The sequence below is a fragment of the Oncorhynchus masou genome, chromosome 12 (genome assembly GCF_036934945.1).
Source record: "Oncorhynchus masou masou isolate Uvic2021 chromosome 12, UVic_Omas_1.1, whole genome shotgun sequence".
NCBI classification, from domain to species: domain Eukaryota; kingdom Metazoa; phylum Chordata; class Actinopteri; order Salmoniformes; family Salmonidae; genus Oncorhynchus; species Oncorhynchus masou.
The window spans coordinates 28,774,630-28,800,595 of NC_088223.1; the positions used below are offsets into that span (position 1 = coordinate 28,774,630).

General features: G+C 43.4%; 1 long non-coding RNA gene across 1 annotated transcript; it reads right to left on the minus strand.

Moving 5' to 3' along the window:
* LOC135549810 (uncharacterized) lies at nucleotides 1–24,727 on the minus strand. Its single transcript, XR_010457026.1, has 3 exons — nucleotides 24,502–24,727; nucleotides 2,437–2,612; nucleotides 1–2,228 (listed from the first exon to the last, which is right to left on the minus strand). It is a non-coding gene; the product is annotated as an uncharacterized LOC135549810 (long non-coding RNA).
* Between the last annotated feature and the right edge of the window lie 1,239 nt (nucleotides 24,728–25,966).

A 25,966-nucleotide genomic window follows, 5' to 3' on the forward strand; every position in this document is an offset into this window, starting at 1 on the left:
CTGTGTGAATTCCCGGGCTGTCCGTCTGTGGCTGAGTGGAGCAGCAGGAGGCAGAAGGCATGCTGCAACTCCATACATGATGCAACACTTTGGTGGTGGTGTTGCTTGGTGCTTGCTCCCATGCCCAGACAACAGGCATATGCTGACCACACTGCAAGTGCACAAGCCTTCCATCTCCAAGGCCTTGCTGTAAGTGTGGGTGGTATTCCTCTGAGCCAGTACATCATTAACATATGTACTGTTGTGATAAGTGACATTTTTCTATAGTTTATCATCAAAGACCTGGTAGACATGTCTTCTACGGGTCAATAGCCCAAATACTGTTTAAAAGTACTTCAGCGATATAGGGGGTGTTGGTAAATTCAATCTAGAGTGTGCTCTGGGTGTTCCTAAATTCAATGTTGTCAGATTGTCCGTTCCTAAATTCAAAGGAGTAGGGTTGATGAAAGCATTCTGACCTTACAATGGCAGTCAAGCACCCAACCTAACTGGCCAACGTTGACTAGCTACTTCCATACTAAAATGAGAGAACACCTCACTCTGCTTGGGTGTGTAAAAGAGTCAGAGCTGGTTAGGCTGTTTTCATGTCATCCAGAGTGTTGGTGACTATAACTGTGCTGCTGGCAACGCTTTTTTTGCCAACGTTTACTGACACCGGCCATATTCAACGGGTGTTGAGCGTTCATAAATGAGTTATTCTGTGCTCTGGCACCCTCAGATGAAAGTGCTCTGAAATCGGAGTAGATAACCAGAGTGAATTTACGAACGCACCCATAGAACACAACAAAGCAGGTTTCTTGTGTAAACTGCTACCAGGCACATTTTCTGAGAAGTCTGGAAAAATATAAATAATTTTAATGAAAGACAGCCTTGAGCTGAGAGGAACACAACAGCAGTTTTCACATGCCGTTGTGAAACTGTTACACCAGCTTTACACTAGTGTACACACCCTTATGTTATAGTAGGGGAAATGGTTTCCATAGCGAGGGCTGACATTGACGAGCAGAATCAACAGCCTCTGCATAATCAAAACAGTTGCTTTGTGAGGTGTTAAAAGTTCAGTTTGTTATGTAATTGCCAGCTGAAAAGTACCAGCGGTCTGGGTTGGCCACAAGTGAGACCTGGTCCGCCGGACCCAGGGCCCAGTGAGACACGGGTGCCCGCGTAGGTGGAAACAGAAAAGTCTGAGCCTACATTGAGGTAAATCCTGTATGGAAATGCGCCAACAGCGTCAGACTGCTTCAACAGCACATGGTTGGCAGTGAGAAACCATTTCAGGAATGTTTTAAAAGACAGGGATTGGATTGTCAGGCTACTCATAATGTTAGCTTTAGCAACTAGCTAACCTTTGCAAATAAACACATCAACACTTCTGGTCACAATCACAGCAATCATCTCGATCCATTAGCTTTAGCCCCATTGGTTGTCATTAAAACCATTTGAACAACGTTTAAAAACCCATACATGCACTACATACCACACTGCCCTCTGTATTAAAGTCTCAGATGTGAATTCATGATTACATCAATGTCTGTGACACCCTGAAAGAGGAAGCCAGCTGCCTCTTGTTATACAGTTAACTCACTCTCACCTCATTCTTCATACACATCCAGTACATTATAATACATCTTTACTTTCTCTTCCAGACCAATTAGAAAGCTCTGAACCACTATTGGCCACTAGGATCCGCCCATCGTCCCACATGATTGGCTGTGTTGAATCAGTGGCCAATTAATAGACACCAGTAGGATATTGTACATTTTTTATTTTTTCACTTGTGACTTCTCCGTTGCTGAATGTTTTGAGTCTTGATTGAATCATAAAAATGTGTAGTGTACAACAGTATATAATCAGCATACATCCATTGTTTCTCATGGCAGTGTGTTGGAGTAAAGGTGATCTTTCCACCCACACACACCAATGCTTGTCTTAAGAGTCTTTTCAGATTGGGTGATAGAGACCATTCCCTGTCCATCCTATCATCATCCTTCTCTCTGCAGCTCAGCTGCTGTTCAAAACAGGCCCATCATTCTCCTTCATCGGTCCTTCTGTATCGTTCTACCCATCCATCCCTCTTCTCCAGTTATCATCGGCTTCACTGGAGGTAAACATCGGGGCTAGTTAGGGGCCTCCCCCCAGACAGACTTATGATCCCTCATTCCTCTCAGAGCTCTCTGTAGGGAGTGGGGCCTCCTCTGCCGTGGGAGACTGGGCTTCTCCCAGACCATCTAGACAGAGAGACAAACCAACAGGACTGCAGTTAGTTAGCATTTTCCACCTAATTTCACCAGGAAAGACCCATGGGGTTAAAATCCTATTTTGTGAACAAAACCTGGAACCCTGGGCAAATAATTTTGTTTTAGGTCTACATCTACTAAATTAGACAGAGACCGAGAGAGACACAGAACACAAAAAATACAGGTTAAGCTAACCCACCTGTGAGGTGGAGCTCGGACAATTTGAGTTGCAGGTCAGTGGGGTTGACCCCAACCGGTGAACCCAGGATGTCAGGTAGGGCATTCCTTCTCCCCGAGCGACCCGAGGATGCAAAGTCCAGCTTGGGCTCTACCACCTCCGTCATCTCCCCAGGATCAGAACCCTGCTACTGCTGCCTGGGAGAGGGGGAATGAAGGGAGAGAGAGACATAAAGAGGGTAAAGAAATAGTCACACCAAAAATATCTACTCTTCAGGATGAACTATTTTCTACTGCCATTTTTGTCCACAGGAGGGAGTCCTTGTAATATTGCAAAGACCTCAGATTTCTCACTTGTTTTTTTTGCACCGTTAAAGCATTTACATTTTTGCCCCCCCCCCCCAAAAAAAAAAACAAACAAACAGGTAACACATCTAATAGGACATTTATCCTCTAATGTTCCACCTCAGCTAGCACAGGGCTGTTTTCATCAGACATGCAGCTCAGATGGACGTCATCCGTTTGTCAGTTTCATCTGGGACATGGCTGGAAACAATAGCTTTCTCCTCTTTGTACATACTGGCTGGCTGGCTGCCTGCCTGCTCTCATGGTGACCGCTGTAGTTGGGGAGTCTGTTTTGCATTCTCTAAGCTACATAAGTGACAGGCAGAATTACATCCCCGGTCTCACGCGATTGCGGGGGTGCACACAGCTAAACACCAGGGTTGGGCTCAATTCAGAATGGACTTCCACTCAACTCATGAGTCGAAATTCTAAATTGGCCACGTAGAATTTGAATTCAAGTGTCAGGAAGAATTTAATTCCGTGCAATTCAAATAAGTTACACTCAGTCATAGAACATACGTTTAATTGAATCTGACAGGTCACACTTCAAGATACCAAAGAATATATTCCTTTTTTTCTGGGAACTATGTTAATATATTCTTTTAACTTTAGTGTTTAGAATATACCATTATATTTTCAACCATTTCATTTTTTTTGCCTATTTCTGAAGGCCTCAGGGTCAACTTGAGTTAAACTAATGCATTCTGGGAAATGTAGTATTCCCCCCATTGAACAAAATCTAGGTAATTAATGAAATATAATAACTGAATATTTGCATACAGGATTTGTTTTCCATGATCATTACATTTTAAGAAAATCTATTGCTTATGCATGTAATATATACACACCCCGTTTATATACACACAATATATACAGGTCGGCAGGTAGCCGAGTGGTTAGAGTGTTGGACTAGTAACCATAAGGTTGCAAGATCGAATCCCCGAGCTGAAAGGTAAAAATCTGTTGTTCTGCCCCTGAACTAGGCTGTGATTGAAAATAAGAGTTTGTTCTTAACTGACTTTCCTAGTTTATATATATATATATATATTTTTTAATTTATGTTCAGGATGTACACTTTTTATTAGGTACACCAACCGTTCACAAAAATGGTTAGCTCCTACAGGCACGTGAGTCACGTGGACTTGGCTTGCTATATAAAGCAGGCATTCAGTTGCTGTTCTATTGAACGTTAGAATGGGCAATACAAGCGACCTAAGCAAATTTGAGGATGGTACGATCATCTGTGCCAGGCGCGCCGGTTCCAGTATGTCAGAAATGTCCTGGGCTTTTTATGCATGACAGTGTCTAGGGGTTACTAAGAATGGTGCGACAAACAAAACATCCAGTCAACCTCAGTCCTGTGGGCGAAAACAGCTCGTTGATGAGAGGTCGAAGGAGAATGGCAAAAATCATGCACGCTAACAGGCAAACAACGACGCAGTACAACAGTGGTGTGCAGAACGGCCTCTCGGAACGCACAACTCGTCGGTTCTTGACACGGATAGGCTATTGCAGCAGACGACCACACCTGGTTCCATTCAGCTAAAAACAAGAAGAAGTGACTCCCAGTGGGCATGCAATCACCAACACTGGACAATTGAGGAGTGGAAAGACATCCTGGTCCGATGAATTACAGTTCCTGTTGCGTCATGCTGATGGCAGAGTCAGAATTTGGCGTAAGCAGCATGTGTCCATGGCCTAATTCTAAATGGTGTCAATAGTACAGGTTGGTGGCGTAATGGTGTGGGGATGTTTTCCTGGAACACATTAGGTCCCTTGATACCAATTGATCAACCTTTCCATACTCTGAAGAATTCAATCTGCTCTGGAGGCAAGGGGGGGGGGGGTTCAGACCTGGTACTAGATGGGTGGAGCTAATAAACTGTTTGTATAGACAACACCTAACATAGAAATAAGTTTAATTGAATTTCACCGAATTACATTTCCTTTAAATTAGAATTGCGATTCTGGATCCTGTTTACTACTTCAAAATGAAATTAGAAAACAGTCAAGAATTCAGTTCTGAATTGAGTCCAACCCTGACACACACAGCGATAGGAAGAAAAAAAAACTGCACAATGTGCACATGCATTTATACACAAATACACTCACACACATTGAGCTGCTGTTTCTATGGCAACGGGTGAAAAACCACCTCTGGCAAGCAAATGAACCATTCCCTCTTCTCTTTCCCAGTATTCAGTTCTCTTGAAATAACCCAGTCTTCTTCAGTACAATCCCTGTCTCCACAACCATATTGAGGTGCCGCACACACACATTAAAGGACAGGGGCCACAGGCCATCTGTTAGCCCTGAGCACTAGCGTGAGCCTAATGGTTCCTCCTCCTATCCATCACTGGTTTGTCGTGGCCTAGTTTCAATATGACGTCATCATAATCACTGTGTCCTGGTGTCACACAACCCTTTCATGCAATCACACACACCTCCTCGCCGGTCACATGTTGACTGGTGTCGGGTAAACACTGGCATAAGGTGAGAGGATTGGTAAGTCCTCATACCATGTCAACATAATGACACAGCAGTTGAGTGTTCTGACATGGGTAAGGAGATGTGTGCATGCACACGATGGCCCTTTGTCAACAGTTGTTATCGCTCTCACTTCACACGGCTTACCCTCTCCCTTTCTCTCTCTGCTCATCCACTTGTAAATCACTCCCACTCATCCTGTCCTTGTCTCTCTCCACAATCTCATATAGAATCTCTCCCTCCAGTCTCCATTTCTCCGTTTTGACCCTGGCCTATTTCATAGTGAAAATTGGCCAGAAAAACGATACATTTCTAATTGGCGTTTTTCTCCAACTGAAATTGCTTTACATTCAATAGGATACTAGACATCTCACCCCAGGCCCTTGAGTAGGGTACGATAACACATCACATTCCCAGGCTTTTCAATTGGCACCCCTACAGAGACCTTAGGGAGTGGATATGAATGTGTGGCTGTGTGTGTGCTAAGCTCTGCCTTTTGTCTCCAGACCGTTAAGTGTGTGTCTAGGCGTCTAGGAAGGCAGGAGGACAGTTTCTTCCTCTTCCCCTCTCATGCCTTCACATGTTAGAGCTTCTCTTTGTGTGGCCCTTCCAGCCTCCAGAAGCAGAGAAGACAAGCTGCAATTAGCATGGGCAGGTCTACAGCTGCCTTCATGGCTACATACATTACAGGAGAGGCCTGTCACGGTCTGCCTGCTGAAATCATAAGACGCATTACAAGCAGGCAGGAGACAACAGGACTAATCAGGGACAAGCAGGACCATCATGCAATGGTGAAGGCCGACAAACAGACGCACTCCAAACATGTCTGATGGTCTCCAGAAATGTACAGAATGTGTTATTCAGGGTTGGCTGGCTGACAGACAGGAAACAGGTCTACTATTATCCAGGAGATGTTTGTGTTATCCAGGGTTGGCTGGCTGAGACGGACAGGAAACAGGTCTAATGTTATCCAGTGCTGGCTGCTTCAGATGTGTGTAATACCACAATCCACAGCAATCAACGACAGTTGAAAAGGAATATATTATGTTTTGATCTATACGTCTCTGTATAAAAATAATAAAAAAATAAAAAAAACACACTTCTTGTCTAGCAAATGGAACACTTCTGAACCAAACCTGAATAATGTACAGCATCTGCAGTTGCGGCTTAGAATAATGACCCCACTAGGTCTTGTTTGGGAGGGATCATTTTGTATAGAAATGGTGACCTATATAATAAATAGGATTGTTTCGTCAGACAATATCTGTGGTGTGTACTGTGTAGAAGACAATACTAAAGCCAGGTAATATACAAGCATTTTACTAAAGCCGCAATAACAACTGCTAAATGTGTATGTGACCAATAAAAATAGATTTGATAAAAGAACTCTTCATTCAAATGGTCAGAGGGCAAGGGTTGTTACAAAGCTGCTAAGCATAGAGAGCTCAATAGGCTTCTGACATGGAGTTAGTGGGGCTCACTTCCCTTCCATAATGTAGATCCAAAAACCTGGACACACTACATTTAAAATTAAGTGATAATAAAATGGTGCCAATTACTCACAGGGCCTTTAACTAACTGCATGTCTAACCGGGCACCGGTTAGTTGAGGTAGTAAGTACAGTTGAAGTCAGAAGTTTACATACACTTAGGATGGTGTCATTAATCCTTGTTTTTCAACCACTCCACAAATTTCTTGTTAACAAACTATAGTTTTGACAAGTCGATTAGGAAATGTACTTTGTGCATGACACAAGTAATCTTTCCAACAATTGTTTCCAGACAGATTATTTTGCTGTATCACAATTCCAGTGGGTCAGAAGTTTACATACACTAAGTTGACTGTGCCTTTAAACAGCTTGTGAAATTCCAGAAAATTATGTCAATTTGCCTATTGGAGGTGTACCTGTGGATGTATTTCAAGGCCTACCTTTAAACTCAGTGCCTCTTTGCTTGACATCATGGGAAAATCAAAAGAAATCAGCCAAGACCTCAGAAAAATTATTGTAGACCTCCACAAGTCTGGCTCATCCTTGGGAGCAATTTACAAATGCCCGAAGGTACCACATTAATCAGTACAAACAATACTACGCAAGTATAAACACCATGAGACCACAAAGCCGTCATACCACTCAGGAAGGAGACGCGGTCCGTCTCCTAGAGATTAACGTACTTTGGTGCGAAAAGTGCAAATCAATCCCAGAACAACAGCAAAGGATCTTGTGAAGATGCTGGAGGAAACAGGTACAAAAGTATCTATATCCACAGTAAAACAGGTCCTATATCAACATAACCTGAAAGGCCGCTCAGCAAGGAAGAAGCCACTGCCCCCAAAACCGCCATAAAAAAGCCAGACTACGGTTTGCAACTGCACATGGGGACAAATATCGTACATTTTGGAGAAATGTTATCTGGTCTGATGAAACAAAAATAGAACTGTTTGGCCATAATGACCATGGTTATGTTTGGAGGAAAAAAGGGGAGGCTTGCAAGCCGAAGAACACAATAACAACCGTGAAGCACAGCATAATGCTGTGGGGGTGCTTTGCTGCAGGAGGGACTGGTGCACTTCACAAAATAGATGGCATCAATAGGAAAGAAAATTGTGGATATATTGAAGCAACATCAAGACATCAGTCAGGAAGTTAAAGCTTGATCGCAAATGGGTCTTCCAAATGGACAATGACCCCAAGCATACTTCCAAAGTTGTGGAAAAATGGCTTAATGACAAAAAAGTCAAGGTATTGGAGTGGCCCTGACCTCAATCACATAGAGAATTTGTGGGCAGAACTGAAAAAGCATGTGCGAGCAAGGAGGCCTACAAACTTGACTCAGTTACACCAGCTCTGTCAGGAGGAATGGGCCAAAATTCACCCAACTTATTGTGGGAAGCTTGTGGAATGCTACCCGAAACATTTGACCCATGTTAAACAATTTAAAGGCAATCCTACCAAATACTAAGTGAGTGTATGTAAACTTCTGACCCACTGGGAATGTGATGATAGAAATACAAGCTGAAATAAATCACTACTATTATTCTGACATTTCACATTCTTAAAATAAAGTGGTGATCCTAGCTGACCTAAAACAGGGCATTTTACTAGGATTAAACGAAAGGAATTGTTAAAAACTGAGTTTAAATGTAGTTGGCTACGGTGTAGGTAAACTTCCGACTTCAACTGTACATGCAGGTAGTGTTAAAGTGACTATGCATATATGACAATAGAGACTAGCAGTGGTGTAAATAGGGGGAGAGGGGGGCAATGCAAATAGTCTGGGTAGCCATTTGACTAGATGTTCAAGAGTCTTATAGCTTGGGGGTAGAAGCTGTTTAGAAGCCTCTTGGACCTAGACTCCGGTACTGCTTGTCGTGCTGTAGCAGAGAGAACAGTCTATGACTAGGGTGGCTTGAGTCTGACCATTTTTAGGGCCTTCCTCTGACACCGCCTGGTATAGAGGTCCTGGATGGAAGAAAGCTTGGACCCAGTGATGTATTGGGCCGTACGCACTAACTTCTGTAGTACCTTGCAGTCGGAGGCCGAGCATTTGCCATACCAGGCAGTGATTCAACCAGTCAGGATGCTCCCGATGGTGCAGCTGTAGAACCGTGTGAGGATGAGGACCCATGCCAAATCTTTTCAGTCTCCTGAGGGGGAATAGGTTTTGTCGTTCCCGCTTCACAACGGTCTTGGGGTGCTTGGACCATGTTAGTTTGTTGGTGATGTGGACACCAAGGAACTTGAAGCTCTCAACCTGCTCCACTACAGCCCCATCGATGAGAATGGGGGTGTGCTCATCCTCTTTTTCCTGTTGTCCACAATCATCTCCTTTGTCTTGATCACATTGAGGGAGAGGTTGTCATCCTGGCACCACACGGCCAGGTCTCTGACCTTCTCCCTATAGGCGGTCTCGTCGTTGTCGGTGATCAGGTCTATCACTGTTGTGTCATCGGCAAATGTAATGATGGTGTTGGTGTTGTGCCTGGCCGTGCATTCATGAGTGATCAAGGAGTACAGGAGGGGACTGAGCATGCACCCCTGAGGGGCCCCTGTGTTGAGGATCAGCATGGCAAAAGTGTTGTTACCTACCCTTACCACCTGGGGGTGGCCCGTCAGGAAGTCCAGGATCCAGTTGTAGAGGGAGGTGTTTAGTAGAAAAAGGCGGTGTGGAGTGCAATAGAGATTGCATCATCTGTGGATATGTTGGTGAAATATGCAAATTGGAGTAGGTCTAGGGTGGGTCTGGGATGATGGTGTTGATGTGAGCCATGACCAGCCTTTCAAAACACTTCATGGCTATAGACGCGAGTGCTACGGGTCAGTTGTCATTTAGGCAGGTTACCTTAGTGTTCTTGGGCACAGGCACTACGGTGGTCTGCTTAAAACATGTTGGTATTACAGACTCAGACAGGGAGAGGTTGAACATGTAATAGAAGACACTTCCCAGTTGGTCAGTGCATGCTTGCAGTTCACGTCCTTGTAATCTGTCTTGCCCTGTAAATGTTGACCCGTTTAAAAGGACTTACATCGGCTGCGGAGAGCATGATCAGTCTTTTGGACCAGCTGGTGCTCTCATGCATTTTTCAGTGTTATTTGCCTCGAAACGAGCATAGAAGTAGTTTAGCTCGTCTGTTAGGCTTGTGTCACTGGACAGCTCTTGGCTGTGCTTCGCTTTGTAGTCTGTAATAGTTTGCAAGCCCTGCCACATCCGACGAATGCCAGAGCCGGTGTAGTATAATCCGATCTTAGTCCTGTATTGACGCTTTGCCTGTTTGGTGGTTCGTCGGAGGGCATAGCAGGATTTCTTAAGCTTCTGGGTTCATCCCGCTCCTTGAAAGCGGCAGCTCTACCCTTTAGCTCAGTGCGGATGCTGCCTGTAATCCATGGCTTCTGGTTGGGGTATATATGCACGTCACTGTGGGGACGACGTCATCGATGCATTTATTGATGAAGCCAATGACTGATGGGGTGTACTCCTCAATGCCATCGGAGGAATCCTGGAACATATTCCAGTCTGTGCTAGCAAAACAGTCCTGGAGCTTATCATCTACCTCATCGGACCACTTTATTGATCTAGTCACTGGTGCTTCCTGCTTTAATTGTTGCTTGTAAGCAGGAATCAGGAGGATGGAATTACGGTCAGATTTGCTAAATTGAGGGCGATGGAGAGCTTTGTTCGCATCTCTGTGGAGTCTAGGTGGTCCAGAGTGGTTTTCCCTTTGGTTGCACATTTGACATACTGAGAGAAATTTAGTAAAACAGATGTAAGTTTCCCTGTATTAAAGACCCCAGCTACTAGGAGCGACGCCTCTGGGTGGGCGTTTTCTTTTGGCGGAATACAGCTCATTCAAAAGCTGTCTTAATTCCAGTCTCTGACTGTGGTGGTATATAAACAGCTAGTGTGGTCTACAGCTTATCATGATACTCTCTCTCAGGCGAGTAATACCTCGAGACTTCCTGAGATATTGTGCACTAGCTCTTGTTTACAAAAACACATTGTCCGCAGCCCCTTATCTTACCAGAAGCCGCTGTTCTATCCTGCCGGTACATCGTATAACCAGCCACCTGTATGTATGTTGATATTGTCGTCGTTCAGCCACGACTTCGTGAAGCATAAGATGGTCCAGTTTCTGATCCAGTAATAAACAACAAAAAATACAAAGTCATCCGTGGGCCACATCTCAGTCTGACTGTCCCTAGATGACTGGGCATGTGTCATTATTCATCCTTAAATATGAGAGTAGGGCTCAGGATAGCTGAATGAGGTCACAAACACCATAGCAGCTATCCTACATTACTGGAATCAGCCCTTGCTGTTAAAACTGACTGACTTGATAGGGGACTCTGGGAAGGGACAATGTGTATACTGTACTAGCTGCAAGGGAAATTATGTGTTACAAAGCCAACACAGCCATCTGAAGTTACGGTTTAATAAATGATGCTAGGAATTACTGCTCTCTATTTATAGTTTCCTCCTCATGCTCTTGATTATTTTCTTCCCATTCTCCACTCTGTGTGTTATTATAAAGCTTAATGTGTTCCACTGGCTGCCATGGTAACAGCAGCATTGCAATCAGCCTCTCCATAGGATGGAAAGTGAAACCCTGCAGAAATAGCAGAAATAGGGGTGGGGGTGGGTGAGAGCGAGCAAGTGAAGGAGCGCAAAAGGAGGGAGAGACAATGAAAGAGTGATAATGAGAGCGAGAGAGATATTCTTGACATTCTGTTTACACTGACTGGTTGTCCTTTGTCTCAGGGGATTCATGGGTCATTATTTTTTACAGTCGGTTGGGTGAAGCCCAATCAATATTGCATCTTTCAGTGCATTCACAGAGAGAAAGAGAGGAAAGGAAGATAGAAAGCCATGAGGTGGAGAGTAGAGGAAGAGAAGATGACAAAAGAGAGGTAGACCGATCCAGTGAGACAGCTCGATCACACGCACCCAGACTCACACGTCCCAGTAGACCTCTCACTCGCCACTGATCCCCAGAACGTTTACACAGCATCTCGCCTCTCTCATGTTTCACAAGCTAAGTTCTCAGACGAAGACTAATCAGAGGAGACTTGCATTTGGTGGCTCTCTCTCACAGGAGATCTTAAAGGCTGAATGTGACTGTTCTTCTAGCTACCTGGTTGTGCCTCAGGCTACCACCCACCTAGATGAGCCACCTCTAGCTACAAGTTTAACCTGTTGATGCTCTGGGGGCGCTATTTCATTTTTGGATGAAAAACGTTCCCGTTTTAAACAAGATATTTTGTCACAAAAAGATGCTCGACTATGCATATAATTGATAGCTTTCGAAAGAAAACACTCTGACGTGTCCAGAACTACCAAGATATTTTCTGTGCGTGCCCTAGAACGTGAGCTTCAGGCAAAACCAAGATGAGACGGCATCCAGGAAATGAGCAGGATTTTTGAGGCTCTGTTTTCCATTGTCTCCTTATATGGCTGTGAATGCGAGAGGAATGAGCCTGCCCTTTCTGTCGTTTCCCCAAGGTGTCTGCAGCATTGTGACGTATTTGTAGGCAGATCATTGGAAGATTGACCATAAGAGACCACATTTACCAGGTGTCCGCCCGGTGTCCTGCGCCGAAATTGGTGCGCAAAAGGCAGCTGCCAGTATTTTTCCATGGGATACAGAGGAAAGCAAGCTTCCACGAACTGCATATCAATGAAGAGATATGTGAAAAAACACCTTGAGGATTGATTCCAAGCAACGTTTGCCATGTTTCGGTCGATATTATGTAGTTAATTCGGAAAAAGTTTTACGTTGTAGGTGACTGAATTTTCGGTTCGTTTCGGTAGCCAGACGCAATGTAGAAAACGGAACGATTTCTCCTACACACAGACGCTTTCAGGAAAAACTGCGCATTTGGTATGTAACTGAGAGTCTCCTCATTGAAAACATCAGAAGCTCTTCAAAGGTAAATGATTTTATTTATTTGGTTATCTGGTTTTTGTGAAAATGTTGCGTGCTAAATGCTACTCAAAATGCTATGCTAGCTTTGCATACTCTTACACAAATTAGTCAATTTCTATGGTTCAAAAGCATATTTTGAAAATCTGAGATGACAGTGTTGTTAAGAAAAGGCTAAGCTTGAGAGCAGACGCATTATTTTCATTTTATTTGCGATTTTCAGAAATCGTTAACGTTGCGTTATGCTAATGAGCCTGAGGCTTTAGTCACGATCCCGGATCCGGGATGGGGAGTTCCAAGAGGTTTTAACAAGTGTGCCCTCAGAAAAAGGTGCTACACTGAAGTGTCCACTTTAAGAACAAGTTGTTTGGAGCGAGAGAATCAATCTGCTACTCCTGTTCTTTATCCCACAATATCCAGAAGGCAAAATTGGTAATAAAATGTCATAACTAGTTAATTGTCAGGTTGTAAACTAGTCCTGGTTGAAAAGACATCAGATAACTAGATAAAGACGTATTTTAATCGCCTGGGACAGACCAGAGGCCATATCTTGGTTGTTATCGGTCAATCATTCCATGTAGCATTATATTTCCTTCCTTGTGAACACTGGTGATCAGGTTCAAGAGGCCCTTATCATGAAACCATAAAGTCTTTCTTCTTAGAGACGTCAGAAGTTAACAATGATTAACTCTGGGGTTCAAAGTGTTTTCTAACCCATAAAAACAAACTGTCAAAAACATGACAAATGAAGCAGAAAGAGTGTGCGTGTGTGTGTGGGGGAGCAGAGTACCCTCGTGATCACCAAACAAGCAATCTATTGTGCTCCTTTCCAGAGGGTCAATCACAGTGCTGCATCCATGGTCATTCAGACTCAATAGCATATTTCCAGAGGGTTATGAGCCAGTCTGGCCCCGCTCCATAACATGGGGCTTATACTATTTGTTTTCTTTCAAATACTTTAGCGGCGTTTCGTTGACTGATTTGATCAACGATGTGGCAAAGGTTGACATGGCTCAAGCCTAATGAAATTAACTATTAGTTAAACTAGTTAAACTATTGCACTAATGGTTAGTGGAGATGACAGAGACAAAACTCATATCACACTTAATGCAATTGTGAGCTGCAGTATCAACTCGCAGTTTATTGAAAACATTCTGGTGCATTTACTCATAGCGTGTATGATTGTGAGAGGAAAATGCCACCCTGAGAACTTTATGGAGTAAAAAGGGGGTCAACAACGACAATGAGCTGAATCTGAGACTTGAGAAGAGATGACAGAGAGAAGAGGAGACTTGGGAGAGTCGGAGTCCCCAACATGTGACAACAGCCTGTGCCAATAGCAACAACCAACCATCACACATCAATATTTTAGCCCACAGCCTCTTGCAAGAGTGTGTACAAGACAAGGCTGTCCCCTCTCGCCACATTCCCCCGTCCCTCGTCTAAACAGACATGTAAACAGCGCTGTGCCATGGTCACATCTCTTCTCTCTATCTGGCCTGCATGTGCTTCTCTCTCTTGCTGGACAGGGCCACACACGCACAGAGAGAGACATGGCCCGCAGGCAGTGTCTGACAACAGCGCTTGGCTGGAAGAGGGACAGTGGCACAGAGACAAAAGAGCAGAACACACACACCTCTTCTCTCATCCTGACGGTACAACTAGACTGTAGACACACACACCAAGATCACCCCACTCACCCTCTTACAGACTATTACATTGACTATATTGTTGTTCTGTTTTTGTCAGAGATTCAAGAGGGATCTTCAGGTCACTCAATGCGAGCCCGTATTAATAAAAGCCTAATTAATAGTACCAATTGAAATCAAATTGAACCCACCATTGTGCCTGAGACCAACTTAACAGACTCTAGCTTAGGCAATCTATGAAATGAGCTCTTCAGAATATATTATTGCTGCCTAGTAAACATAAACAATTGTTGGGCGAACTGTTTAGGAGAGTTAGAGAACTGGTTACAAATGATCTAATGAGATCGACACTCGATTCTCCATCATTATACATTATCCCAGGTCCCAAATGGCACATTACTCCCTATATAGTGCATCACTTTTGATCAGAGCCATATGGGCCCTAGTCAAAATTAGTGGTCTACAATAGGAATAGCGTGCCATTTGATATGCATGGTCTTGTCTGAAGATTCAGAATTATAAAAGGACTAGTCCTATTGATCTTTGGCTGATGGCTAAGTACTTACTGAAAATAGACAAGACATCCTGACAGAAATCAAGATGGCGCTGAAGAACATGGCTGACGTTTTACATTCTCCCAAAGAATTGTGCAATTTTCATTTTTTTTGTGTTGTGTAACCTATTTACTTATTGTGGAACATAATGTTGCTGCTACCGTCTCATGACCGAAAATAACTTCTGGACATCAGAAAAGCGATAACTTACCGTGGACTGGAAGAAACATTTACCTTTAATGAGTTCGACGAGAAGGATATCCTGCTTTCACTGGAACAGGCCCAGATCCACAACTTTTGCGAGAAGAAAAGACGGCGGAAAAGGGGTACAGTTCGGGGAAGCGAGCGAGTAATCCGGAGGCGAGCGAGTATTCCGGAGGCGAGCGAGTAATCCGGAGGCGAGCGAATAAACTCCCAATGCCTTCCCTTCTCCTTGCTAACATGCAATCATTAGAAAATAAAATAAATTACCAACTATTAAGATTATCCTACCATCGGGACATTAAAAACTGAAACAGCTTATGTTTCACCGAGATGTGGCTGAACGAAGAAAACAGACAATATAGAGCTGGCAGGATTTTCCATGCACCGGTAGAACAGAGACGCTACCTCTGTTAAGACGAGGGGTGGGGGTATGTGTCTATTTGTCAATAACAGCTGGTGCACAATGTTTAATATTAAAGAAGTCTCGAGGTATTGCGCACCTGAGGTAGAGTACTTTATGAAAAGCTGTCGACCACGCTATCTACCAAGAGAATTTCATAGCCGTCTATTTACCACCACAAAGCGAAGCTGGCACTAGGACCGCTCTCAATCAACTCTATAAGGCCATAAGCAAAGAAGAAAATGCTCACCCAGAAGCGGCACTCCTAGTGGCCTGGGACTTTAATGCAGGCAAATTTAAATCAGTTTTACCAAATTTTTACCAGCATGTCACATGTGCAACCAGGTAAAAAAAAAAAAAAACTAGACCATCTTTACTCCACACACACACACAGAGATGCGTACAAAGCTCTCCCTCGCCCTCCATTTGGCAAATCTGACCATAATTCTATCCTCCCGATTCCTGCTTACAAGCAATAACTAAAGCAGGAATGCTACCCTACAGGACTGTTTTGCTAACACAGACTGGAATATGTTCCGTAATTCATCCAATGGCATTGAGGAATACACCACCTCAGTCATCGGCTTCATCAATAAGTGCATCGATGACGTCATCCCCACAGTGACTGTACGTACATATTAGAGGTCAACCGATTATGATTTTTCAACTCTGATACCGATTATTGGAGGACCAAAAAAGCTGATACCGATTAAAAATCAGCCAATTTTTTATTTATTTAAATTTGTAATAATGACAATTACAACAATACTGAATTAACACTTATTTTAACTTAATATAAAACATCAATAAAATCTATTTAGCCTCAAATAAATAATGAAACATGTTCAATTTGGTTTAAATAATGCAAAAACAAAGTGTTGGAGAAGAAAGTAATATGTGACATGTAAAAAAGCTACCGTTTGAGTTCCTTGCTCAGAACATGAGAACATATGAAAGTTGGTGGTTCCTTTTAACATGAGACTTCAATATTCCAAGGTAAGAGGTTTTAGGTTGTAGTTAACATAGTCCTATAAATTTATATTTCTCTCTATACCATTTGTATTTCATATACCTTTGACTATTTGATGTTCTTATAGGCACTATAGTATTGCCAGTGTAACAGTATAGCTTCCGTCCCCCTCCTCGCCCCTACCTGGGCTCGAACCAGGAACACAGACAACAGCCACACTCAAAGCATCGTTACCCATCGCTCTACAAAAGCTGCGGCTCTAGCAGCGCAAGGGGAATAACTATTCCAAATCTAAAAGTGAGTGACGTTTGAAACAGTATTAGCGCACACCCCAGCTAACCATTTCACATTGGTTACACCAGCCATTCGGCTGATAAGCTTGAAGTCGTAAACAGCGCTGTGCTTGCGAAGAGCTGCTGGCAAAACGCACAAAAGTGCTGTTTGAATGAATGATTATGGGCCTGCTGCTGCTCAGTCAGACTGCTCTATCAAACCAGACTTAATTATAACATAATAACACAAATAAATACGAGCCTTTGGTCATTAATATGATCGAATCCGGAAACTATAATTTCGAAAACAAGACATTTTTTATTTCAGTGAAATACGGAACCGTTCGGTATTTTATCTAACGGGTGGCATCCCTAAGTCTAAATATTCTTGTTACATTGCACAACCTTTAATGTATGTCATAATTACGTAAAATTCTGGCAAATTAGTTCGCAATGAGCCAGGCAGCCCAAACTGTTGCATATACCCTGACTCTGAGTGCAATGAACGCAAGAGAAATGACACAATTTCACCTGGATAATATTGCCTGCTAAACTGGATTAGTAGTTATAACTAGTGATTATGATTGATTGTTTTTTTACAAGATAAGTTTAATGCTAGCTAGCAATTTACCTTGGCTTCTACTGCATTTGCATAACAGGCAGGCTACTCATGGAGTGCAATGGTTAGAGCTTTGGACTAGTTAACTGTGCGGTTGCAAGATAGGAACCCTGAGCTGACAATGTGAAAATCTGTCATTCTGCCCCTGAACAAGGTAGTTAACCCACAGTTCCTATGCAGTCATTGAAAATAAGAATGTGTTCTTAACTGACTTGCCTAGTTATATATAAAAATAAAACCTTTTTATTTTCAGAAATCGGCGCCCAAAAATACAGATTTCCGATTGTAATGAAAACTTGAAATCGGCCCTAATTAAATCGGCCATTCCGATTAATCGGACGACCTCTAGTACATATCCCAACCAGAAGCCATGGATTACAAGCAACATCCTCATTGAGCCAAAGGCTAGAGCTGCCACTTTCAAGGAGCGGGAGACTTATAAGCGACCAGATAAGAAATCCCGCTGTGCACTCAGATGAACCATCAAACAAGCAAAGTGTCAATATAGGATTAAGATTGAATCCTACTACACCGGCTCTGACGCTCGTCGGATGTGGCATGGCTAGAAAACTATTAGACTACAAAGGGAAACCCAAACGCGAGCTGCCCAGTGCCTACCAGATAAGCTAAATGCCTTTTATGCTCGCTTCGAGGCAAGCAACACTGAAGCATGACCGGAAACTCTCCTTCCAGACTCACATTAAGCATCTCCCATCCAAAATTAAATCTAGAATCGGCTTCCTATTTCGCAACAAAGCCTCCTTCACTGATGCTGCCAAACATACCCTCGTAAAAACGGACTATCCTACCGATCCTTGACAAAATAACCTCCAACACTCTACTCATCCTACCGATCCTTGACAAAATAGCCTCCAACACTCTACTCAGCAAATTGGATGCAGTCGATCACAGTGCCATCCGTTTGGTCACCAAAGCCCCATATACCACCCACCACTGCAACCTGTATGCTCTCGTTGGCCGGACCTCGCTACATATTCGTCGCCAAACCCACTGGCTCCAGGTCATCTATAAGTCTTTGCTAGGTAAAGCTCCGCCTTATCTCAGCTCACTGGTCACCATAGCAACACCCGTAGCACGCGCTCCAGAAGGTATACTTTACTGGTCATCCCTAAAGCCAACACCTATTTTGGCAGTCTTCCTTCCAGTTCTCTGCTGCCAATGACATATCACTCCAGTTTAATTTTCTAAATTGTAATTACTTTTGGCCTATTTATTGCCTTACCTCATTTGCACACACTGTATACAGATTTTTCTATTGTGTTATTGACTGTACGTTTGTTTATCCCATGTGTAACAGTGTTGTTTTTTGTCGCACTGATTTGCTTTGTCTTGGCCAGGTCGCAGTTGTAAATGAGAACTTGTTCTCAACTAGCCTACCTGGTTAAATAAAGGTGAGATAAAAAAAATCTAAAGCATGCACGAGAGCACCAGCTGTTCTGGATGACTGTGTGATAACGCTCTCGGTAGCCGATGTGAACAAAACCTTTAAACAGGTCAACATTCACAAAGCCACTGGTCCAGGCGGATTACTAGTACGTGTACTCAAAGCATGAGAGGACCAACTGTCAAGTATCATCACTGACATTTTCAACCTCTCCCTGACCGAGTCTGTAATACCTACACGTTTCAAGCAGACCACCATAGTCCCCTGTTCCAAATAAAGCGAAGGTAACCTGCCTAAATGATTAACGCCCCGTGGCACTAACGTCGGTAGCCATGAAGTTCATTGAAAGGCTGGTCATGATCACATCAACATCATCCTCCTAGACCCACTCCAATTCACATACTGCCCCAACAGATCCACAGATGACGCAATCGCACTCCACACTGCCTTTTCTAAACCTGGACAAGAGGAACACCTTTGTGAGATTGAACGCTGCTGTTTATCGACTACAGCTCAACACCATAGTGCCCACGAAGATCATCACTACGCTAAGAACTCTGGGACTAAACACCTCCCTCTGCAACTGGATCCTGGACTTCCTGACAGGCCACCCCAAGTGGTAAGAGTAGGCAACAACACATCTGCCACGCTGATCCTTAACACTGGGGCCCCTCACGGGTGTGTACTTAAACCCCTCCTGTATTCCGTGCTCACCCATAACTGTGTGGCCAAACACGACTCCAAAACCATCATTAAGTTTGCTGACGACACAACAGTGGTAGGCCTGATCACCAACAATGATGAGACGGCCTATAGGAAGGAGGTCAGAGAACTGGCAGTGTGGTGCAAGGACATCAACCTCTCCCTCAAAGTGAGCAAGACAAAGGAGCTGCTCGTGGACTACAGGAAAAGATGGGCGGAACAGGCCCCCATTAACGCCGACGGGGCTGTAGTGGAGCGGGTCGAGAGCTTCAAGTTCCTTGGTGTCCATATCACCAACAATGGTCCAAACATACCAAGACAGTCGTGAAGAGGGCACAACAACACCTTTTTCCCCTCAGGAGACTGAAAAGATTTGGCACGGGCCCCCAGATCCTCAAATGGTTCTACAGCTGCACCATCGAGAGCATCCTGACCGGTTGCATCACTGCCTGGTATGGCAACTGCTCGGCATCTGACCATAAGACGCTACAGAGGGTAGTGTGAACGGCCCAGTACATCACTGGGGCCAAGCTTCCTGCCATCCAGGACCTATATAATAGGCAGTGTCAAAGGATAGCCCATAATATTGTCAGAGACTCCTGTCACCCAAGTTATAGACGGTTTTCTCTGCTACCACACGGCAAGTGGTACCAGAGCACCAAGTCTAGGCCCAAAAGGCTCCTCAACAGCTTCTACCCACAAGCCATTAGACTGCTGAACAATTCATAAAAAAAATTTTTTTTTTTAAAACCATTGCCACCGGACAATTTACATTGACCCCCCAGTCTTGTACACTACTGCTACTCGTGGTTTGTTACCTATGCATAGTCACTTCATCCCCACCTACATGTACAGATTACCTCAACTAGCCTGTACCACTGCACACTGAATCGGTACCAGTGCCCCCTGTATATAGCCTCGTTATTGTGTTACATTTTATTTTAGTCTACTTGGTAAATATTTTCTTCTTCTTGAACTGCACTGTTGGTTAAGGGCTTGTAAGTAATAATTTGACAGTAAAGTCTACCCTTGCTGTATTCGGCGCATGTGGCAAATAAAGTTTGATTTGATAACTACACTGTAAACGCGCACACACACACACACACACACACACACACACACGAGAGGCTGCAGCAGGGGGATTGACATTGAGCAACCTCAGAGAGACAGGTCAGACTGAAGGCCCTTCATTTGGAATTCCACGTAGGGAGTAATGTGTGTGTGTGTTTGTGCTGCCTGCTGTCAGTGGAAGCCTATTGAGTTACAGCTGTCTGTGCAGCAAGCCGCTGTCTGTGCAGCAAGCCGCTGTCTGTGCAGCAAGCCGCTGTCTGTGCAGCAAGCCGCTGTCTGTGCAGCAAGCCGCTGCCTGTGCAGCAAGCCGCTGTCTGTCTGCCAAACCCAAAGAACAAAGCAGCCAACTCATCCTTCTCTCCAGAGAGGCAGAGGACTCCTCCCTTACTATAATCACTCTGTCCTCTACAGTGTACCTATCAAATAGAGGATAATTATTTGTCTGCTGTGCTTGTGCTGGTGTGTGTGAGTGAGTAATATATATATTTGTGTGTTATACTCTCAGTGAAATCACAGATCCCCTGGAGAACCTTGACTGACATTTACCAACGGGGTAAAATGAAAACATCCCTTCTAAACGCCACCCTGCCATAGGTCACAGCAAAGGTCAACAACCTTCAGCTTCAGTCAATCACTGACTGAGTTGCCATTCTTAGGTCACTGGCCTGCTCAATACAATACAGAGGAGTAATAAAATACTAACATTTATTTCACTGCTCTCACACACACACACAGTGGTCTAGCAACCAACCCAAAGGCTGAAGCCTCACATCAATGTGAAGTGAATTCACTGCACTGTTTTGAACTACATAGTAGTGACAACTGACAAACAACATGTCATCTTGTTACAAGGACACCCCAAAGCCTGTCTATCCCCTCCATCCCTTCATAAGCCTACAGATCATCTTCCTTACAGCAACTGTTCACCACAGTGCAGTGAATTCACTCTGCTGCCAATGACTGGAACGAATTGCAAAAATCTCTGAAGCTGGAGTCTCATCTTCCTCTCTAACTTTAAGCATCAGCTGTCAGAGCAGCTTACCGATCATTGTACCTGTATACAGCCAATCTGTAAATAGAACACTCGACTACCTCATCCCCATATTATTACTTACCCTCTTGCACCTCAGTATCTCTACTTGCACATCATCTATCACTCCAGTATTAATGCTAAATTGTAATTATTTTCACCACTAGGGCCTATTTATTGCCTACCTCCCTACTCTTGCACATACTGTACATAAAATAAATATCATAATCTATGTTATTCACTGTACGTTTGTCTATGTGTAACTCTGTGTTGTTGTTTATGTCGCACTGCTTTGCTTTATCTTGGCCAGGTTGCAGTTGTAAATGAGACCTTGTCAACTGGCCTACCTGGTTAAATAAATAAACATATTGGTCTTCATAACCACCTCATGTCAGACAACAGGAGGAGGTAGTGGGATCATGTTGATGGAATGGTACTGAGAGCTACAGCTTTCTCAGTCTCGTTCCACACACACACACGCACGAGTAAAAGGCAATGAAACACCTTCCCGGCTGGCCACCATCACATTACAGCAGCTCACGTAGTGATGGAAACATCAGCTTGTTTTTATAAAACCAGCCGACCACCACCGCAATGAGATCAGTTAGAATATGGAGTATAGAATGGTAGTGTTAGCTAAGGTTCTCTCTATCTCTCCCGCTACAGGACCACCCACCCAGGGCCTAGGGAGAGTGAGAGGGAGCAGCAGTAACCCATAGTCAGTCTCTTTTATAAGAGACACTCACCACTCTCTGTTAAAGATCTAGTGCAGTCAAATTTCAGCTTTTTCTCCTTTGTTTTGTGTCATATTGTACAACAGCTGATGAAACTAACACTGTAAAAGTGTCAAAACATTTGATCAGTGTTATTTCCTGATTGTATTTTAAAATCAGGAGGTTTGCATTAGCAGGAGTTTGGGATTTTCATGGTGACATCACCATGCAGTAAACTAGACCAATTTCAGTTTTCCCCTCCCCATTCAGACCACCCCCAGACCTTCCTAGCAAAATGATTATTGCTTGGGAAAGTTGCCAAAAAGCTATTTTTGCCCATTTTAAATGAAAATCTATTACAGTAAGGTACTAAATTGTTACCCAGAAATGGCTGCAATGGGACTTTAATGGAAGAAGACCTCCAAACGTCTTAAGAGGGCCAGATGGGCAGAAAGCTGATGATACGGAGGAGGAGGAAGAAGAGGGAGAGAGAAAGAGGAAGGATGAGGTTAAGAGGTTTCGCTGATTACAATAACAGCCTCTGTTCCATTCCATTCCCTGGGATACACAGAATATGCTTTTTCTTGCATCTGAAATGTCACTTGAGCCTGGAGTGAGTCCTGAGAGGAGTGAGTGGTGTTGTAACTGGTCAGAGGTCAATAAGCCACATCACTGATAAAGAACCAGCCAGAGCCAGTCTGTCATTTCACAAAGTATGTAGCCTACTGTCCATATCTTTCATTCTATGTATATTATTCCAGGTGACCAGCTGGACGTAGTCAAACTGTTTGCCAGGTGTGAAAGTGGTTGTTGAAAGGACTACGCCTAAAAAAACTAAAAAAGGAGTGTCACTGTTAGTTATTTCACTTCCTGTACTACAAGAGAGAAGATGTGTCTGAAAAGCAGTGGCACCATGGGGTGATGGGAGCTCTGTCATTGTCCGACTAACCCACACACCAAACTGACAGCAGACTACACAGGCACTGTGATATTGGTCTCCTGGGTCATTGTCCCTTTTAGACCTAGATCTGTTCTTTCTTCTATCCATCACAAAAGAGATGATGAAAGCACACCAGATATGTAAATAAACAAGAGAAGCACACACACGGCTGGTGGTACCTTCATTGGAGAGGACAGGCTCTTTGTAAAGGCTGGAAGGGAATAAATGAAATGGTATTGACCATTCCATTCCAGTCATTATTAAAAGTCATCCTCCCCTCAGCAGCCTCCTGTGACACACACAGCAGAGGAAGAGTTCAATAAACTGCTATCTGATCTCATTTCAAGACAATGGCTTCAGACAGAGCAGGCTTGTATACAGGCCTCATAAGATCACAGTTTTGATCTGGCTTGCCTTGTCAGATTCAGCTGAGCTGCTCAAATAAGCCATCATGGTGCCCCAGGCTAACTTTTCCTGCATTTTCTATCTTGACATTTGTGCCTCCAAGGTTGACACGATAGACAAACAAGACAGGTCTGAGGCAGGCTAGATTGTAATAATTATGGGTCCCCAGTGCACAAATCACTGCTCATCGCCCCCATGGAGACAGATGTCAAAATGTTATACATTGTTTTTTTCAGAGAACCGTGGAGAGGCAGATGAAAACCAGTTTAGAGGGCTGAGGGAGCAAGCATTTATGAAAACTACCAACTTGGTCTAAATATGTATAATTCTGTTGGAGAATATCAACAATTGCCGTTATTATAGAGCATTATGATGATCAGTTAGGCACAGTACCGTAGTACCCTTTGGCCGCCCACGTGTTGGGGCAATTACACATTGGAACAGAGCTGAAAGCGTTGCTTCATCAGCCCGAAAGGCTGAGTAAGCCACTGTCGTCAAGTAATAAAGAAGCATTAAAGAAAGGCCTAACCCTACTTTCACATTCATTCCATTCTAAATGTTTGTATTGCCATAGAAAGCCCACGTTAGATACCACAGCTGGCTTGCTTATAGGTGTCCAACGGTCATATTATTGTGCATATATTTGACAATGAATTAAAGAATACATTTTGAATATATTGTAGCTCTGAAATGGCCTACGTCAAATTCCTAGGTAAAAAGCATAAAGCTTGCTGTTGACGCACTATTCCATAGTCTTTATTGGATTTAAATGTACCAAAAACGTGTGACATTGCAGACTACAACTATCCCTCTCACATCCCATACAAGTGGTTATGATGTGCAACAATATAACAACAATGTAGCCTATCATTCTCCATCTCCAGTGGGCTACTAGTAGCACTCACCTCACCAACTGGATCAGTGCGCGTGCCAAGGAACAGCAGCGTGTCCGAAGTTGTGACTACCCGGCTACCATCCTCCTCTTTGCGGGGAAAAAAAATGAAATTATGCCGTAGTGTGGTGTTTCCTTTTCTTAAAGTAGAATAATCCGATCAATTACCACCGAAATTGGTCCACTTCATGTTATACGGATCAGGTTTCCCGTTCTTCTTGTGCCTCAATGTACGCTCCCAGCGCAATTGAAAAGAACGTACCAATATTTTTTAAAGAAGGGGCGCACAATTCCTACAGGTTTTCTAAACGTTAACAAATGTGATATCTTTAACCTTTTTTGCATTACATAAAATATATTCAGTTGAAAATAATGTTTTATTAAGATTATATGAAGTCCTGGCCAATAAAAGCCATAACGATGAGCAAATAACAATCAGCCCTCCAAAATGGAACAGGCGCAGTTTTGTCCAATAGCGGAATTGAGAGAATGTGAATTGTGTTTCGGGATTTATCCGGTGTCCTAATCGCTGTGTGCTTTTACACAGGTCTTCAAGATTTATTGATAAAATGCATTTGTGACCTGCAAGATGTACGGGGGTAATGAATGGGCTAATAATCATAATCACTATTAAAGGATGAATTAGGCCTAATTAGCACCTTCTTTAGAGGCCCAGTGCAGACAAAAAAAAATATTTTAACGTGTTTAATATATATTTTCAAACTATGAGGTTGGAATAAATCGGTGAAATTGTGAAAATCATGATAATGGCCTTACAGTAAAAGAGATATTTGAAAAGACTGCCTCAAAATGCCTGTTTTGGTGGGTTGGAGTAATAGCCTGTGGTAAATGAGTTAATAAACCACAAGCCAATAACAGCTAGGTTTCAGTTTTCCCCTAACTACTCAGACCACTATCAGATAGTCCTAGCAAAAGTATTGATTGAGAAAATGCTCTTTGCTGAGAATCTATTTGTTTCCTTTTGACCATTTTTATTGAAAACAATCACAGTAGGGTCCTTACAGTAATTGTTACAAAATAATGATTTGAAAATGAGATATGCATAGATAATAATGGAGAATAGCAGCAGCGGAGAAGGGGGGGTGCAATGCAAATAGTCTGGGTAGCCATTTTGATTAGATGTTCAGGAGTCTTATGGCTTAAGGGTGGAAGCTATTTAGAAGCCTCTTGGACCTAGACTTGGCGCTCCTAGTAATTAACCGTTTTCGGCCCAAATTGGTGAAAGCGCAGAAGCCTACAAAAATATTTGGTTTCCCTTCAATACAGATTGCTATAACATATGATGTGTTAGCTGATATGTAAAATACCTATCCAGGCATCTGAAACGTATCAGTGACGCCTGGGCAGAGGAACGCGACCAACATGATGGCCTTGTTCCTCTGATGGTGACGACAGAGATGGTTGCCTCGCTTCGAGTCCTTGGGAAACTATGCAGTATTTTGTTTTTTTAATGTATT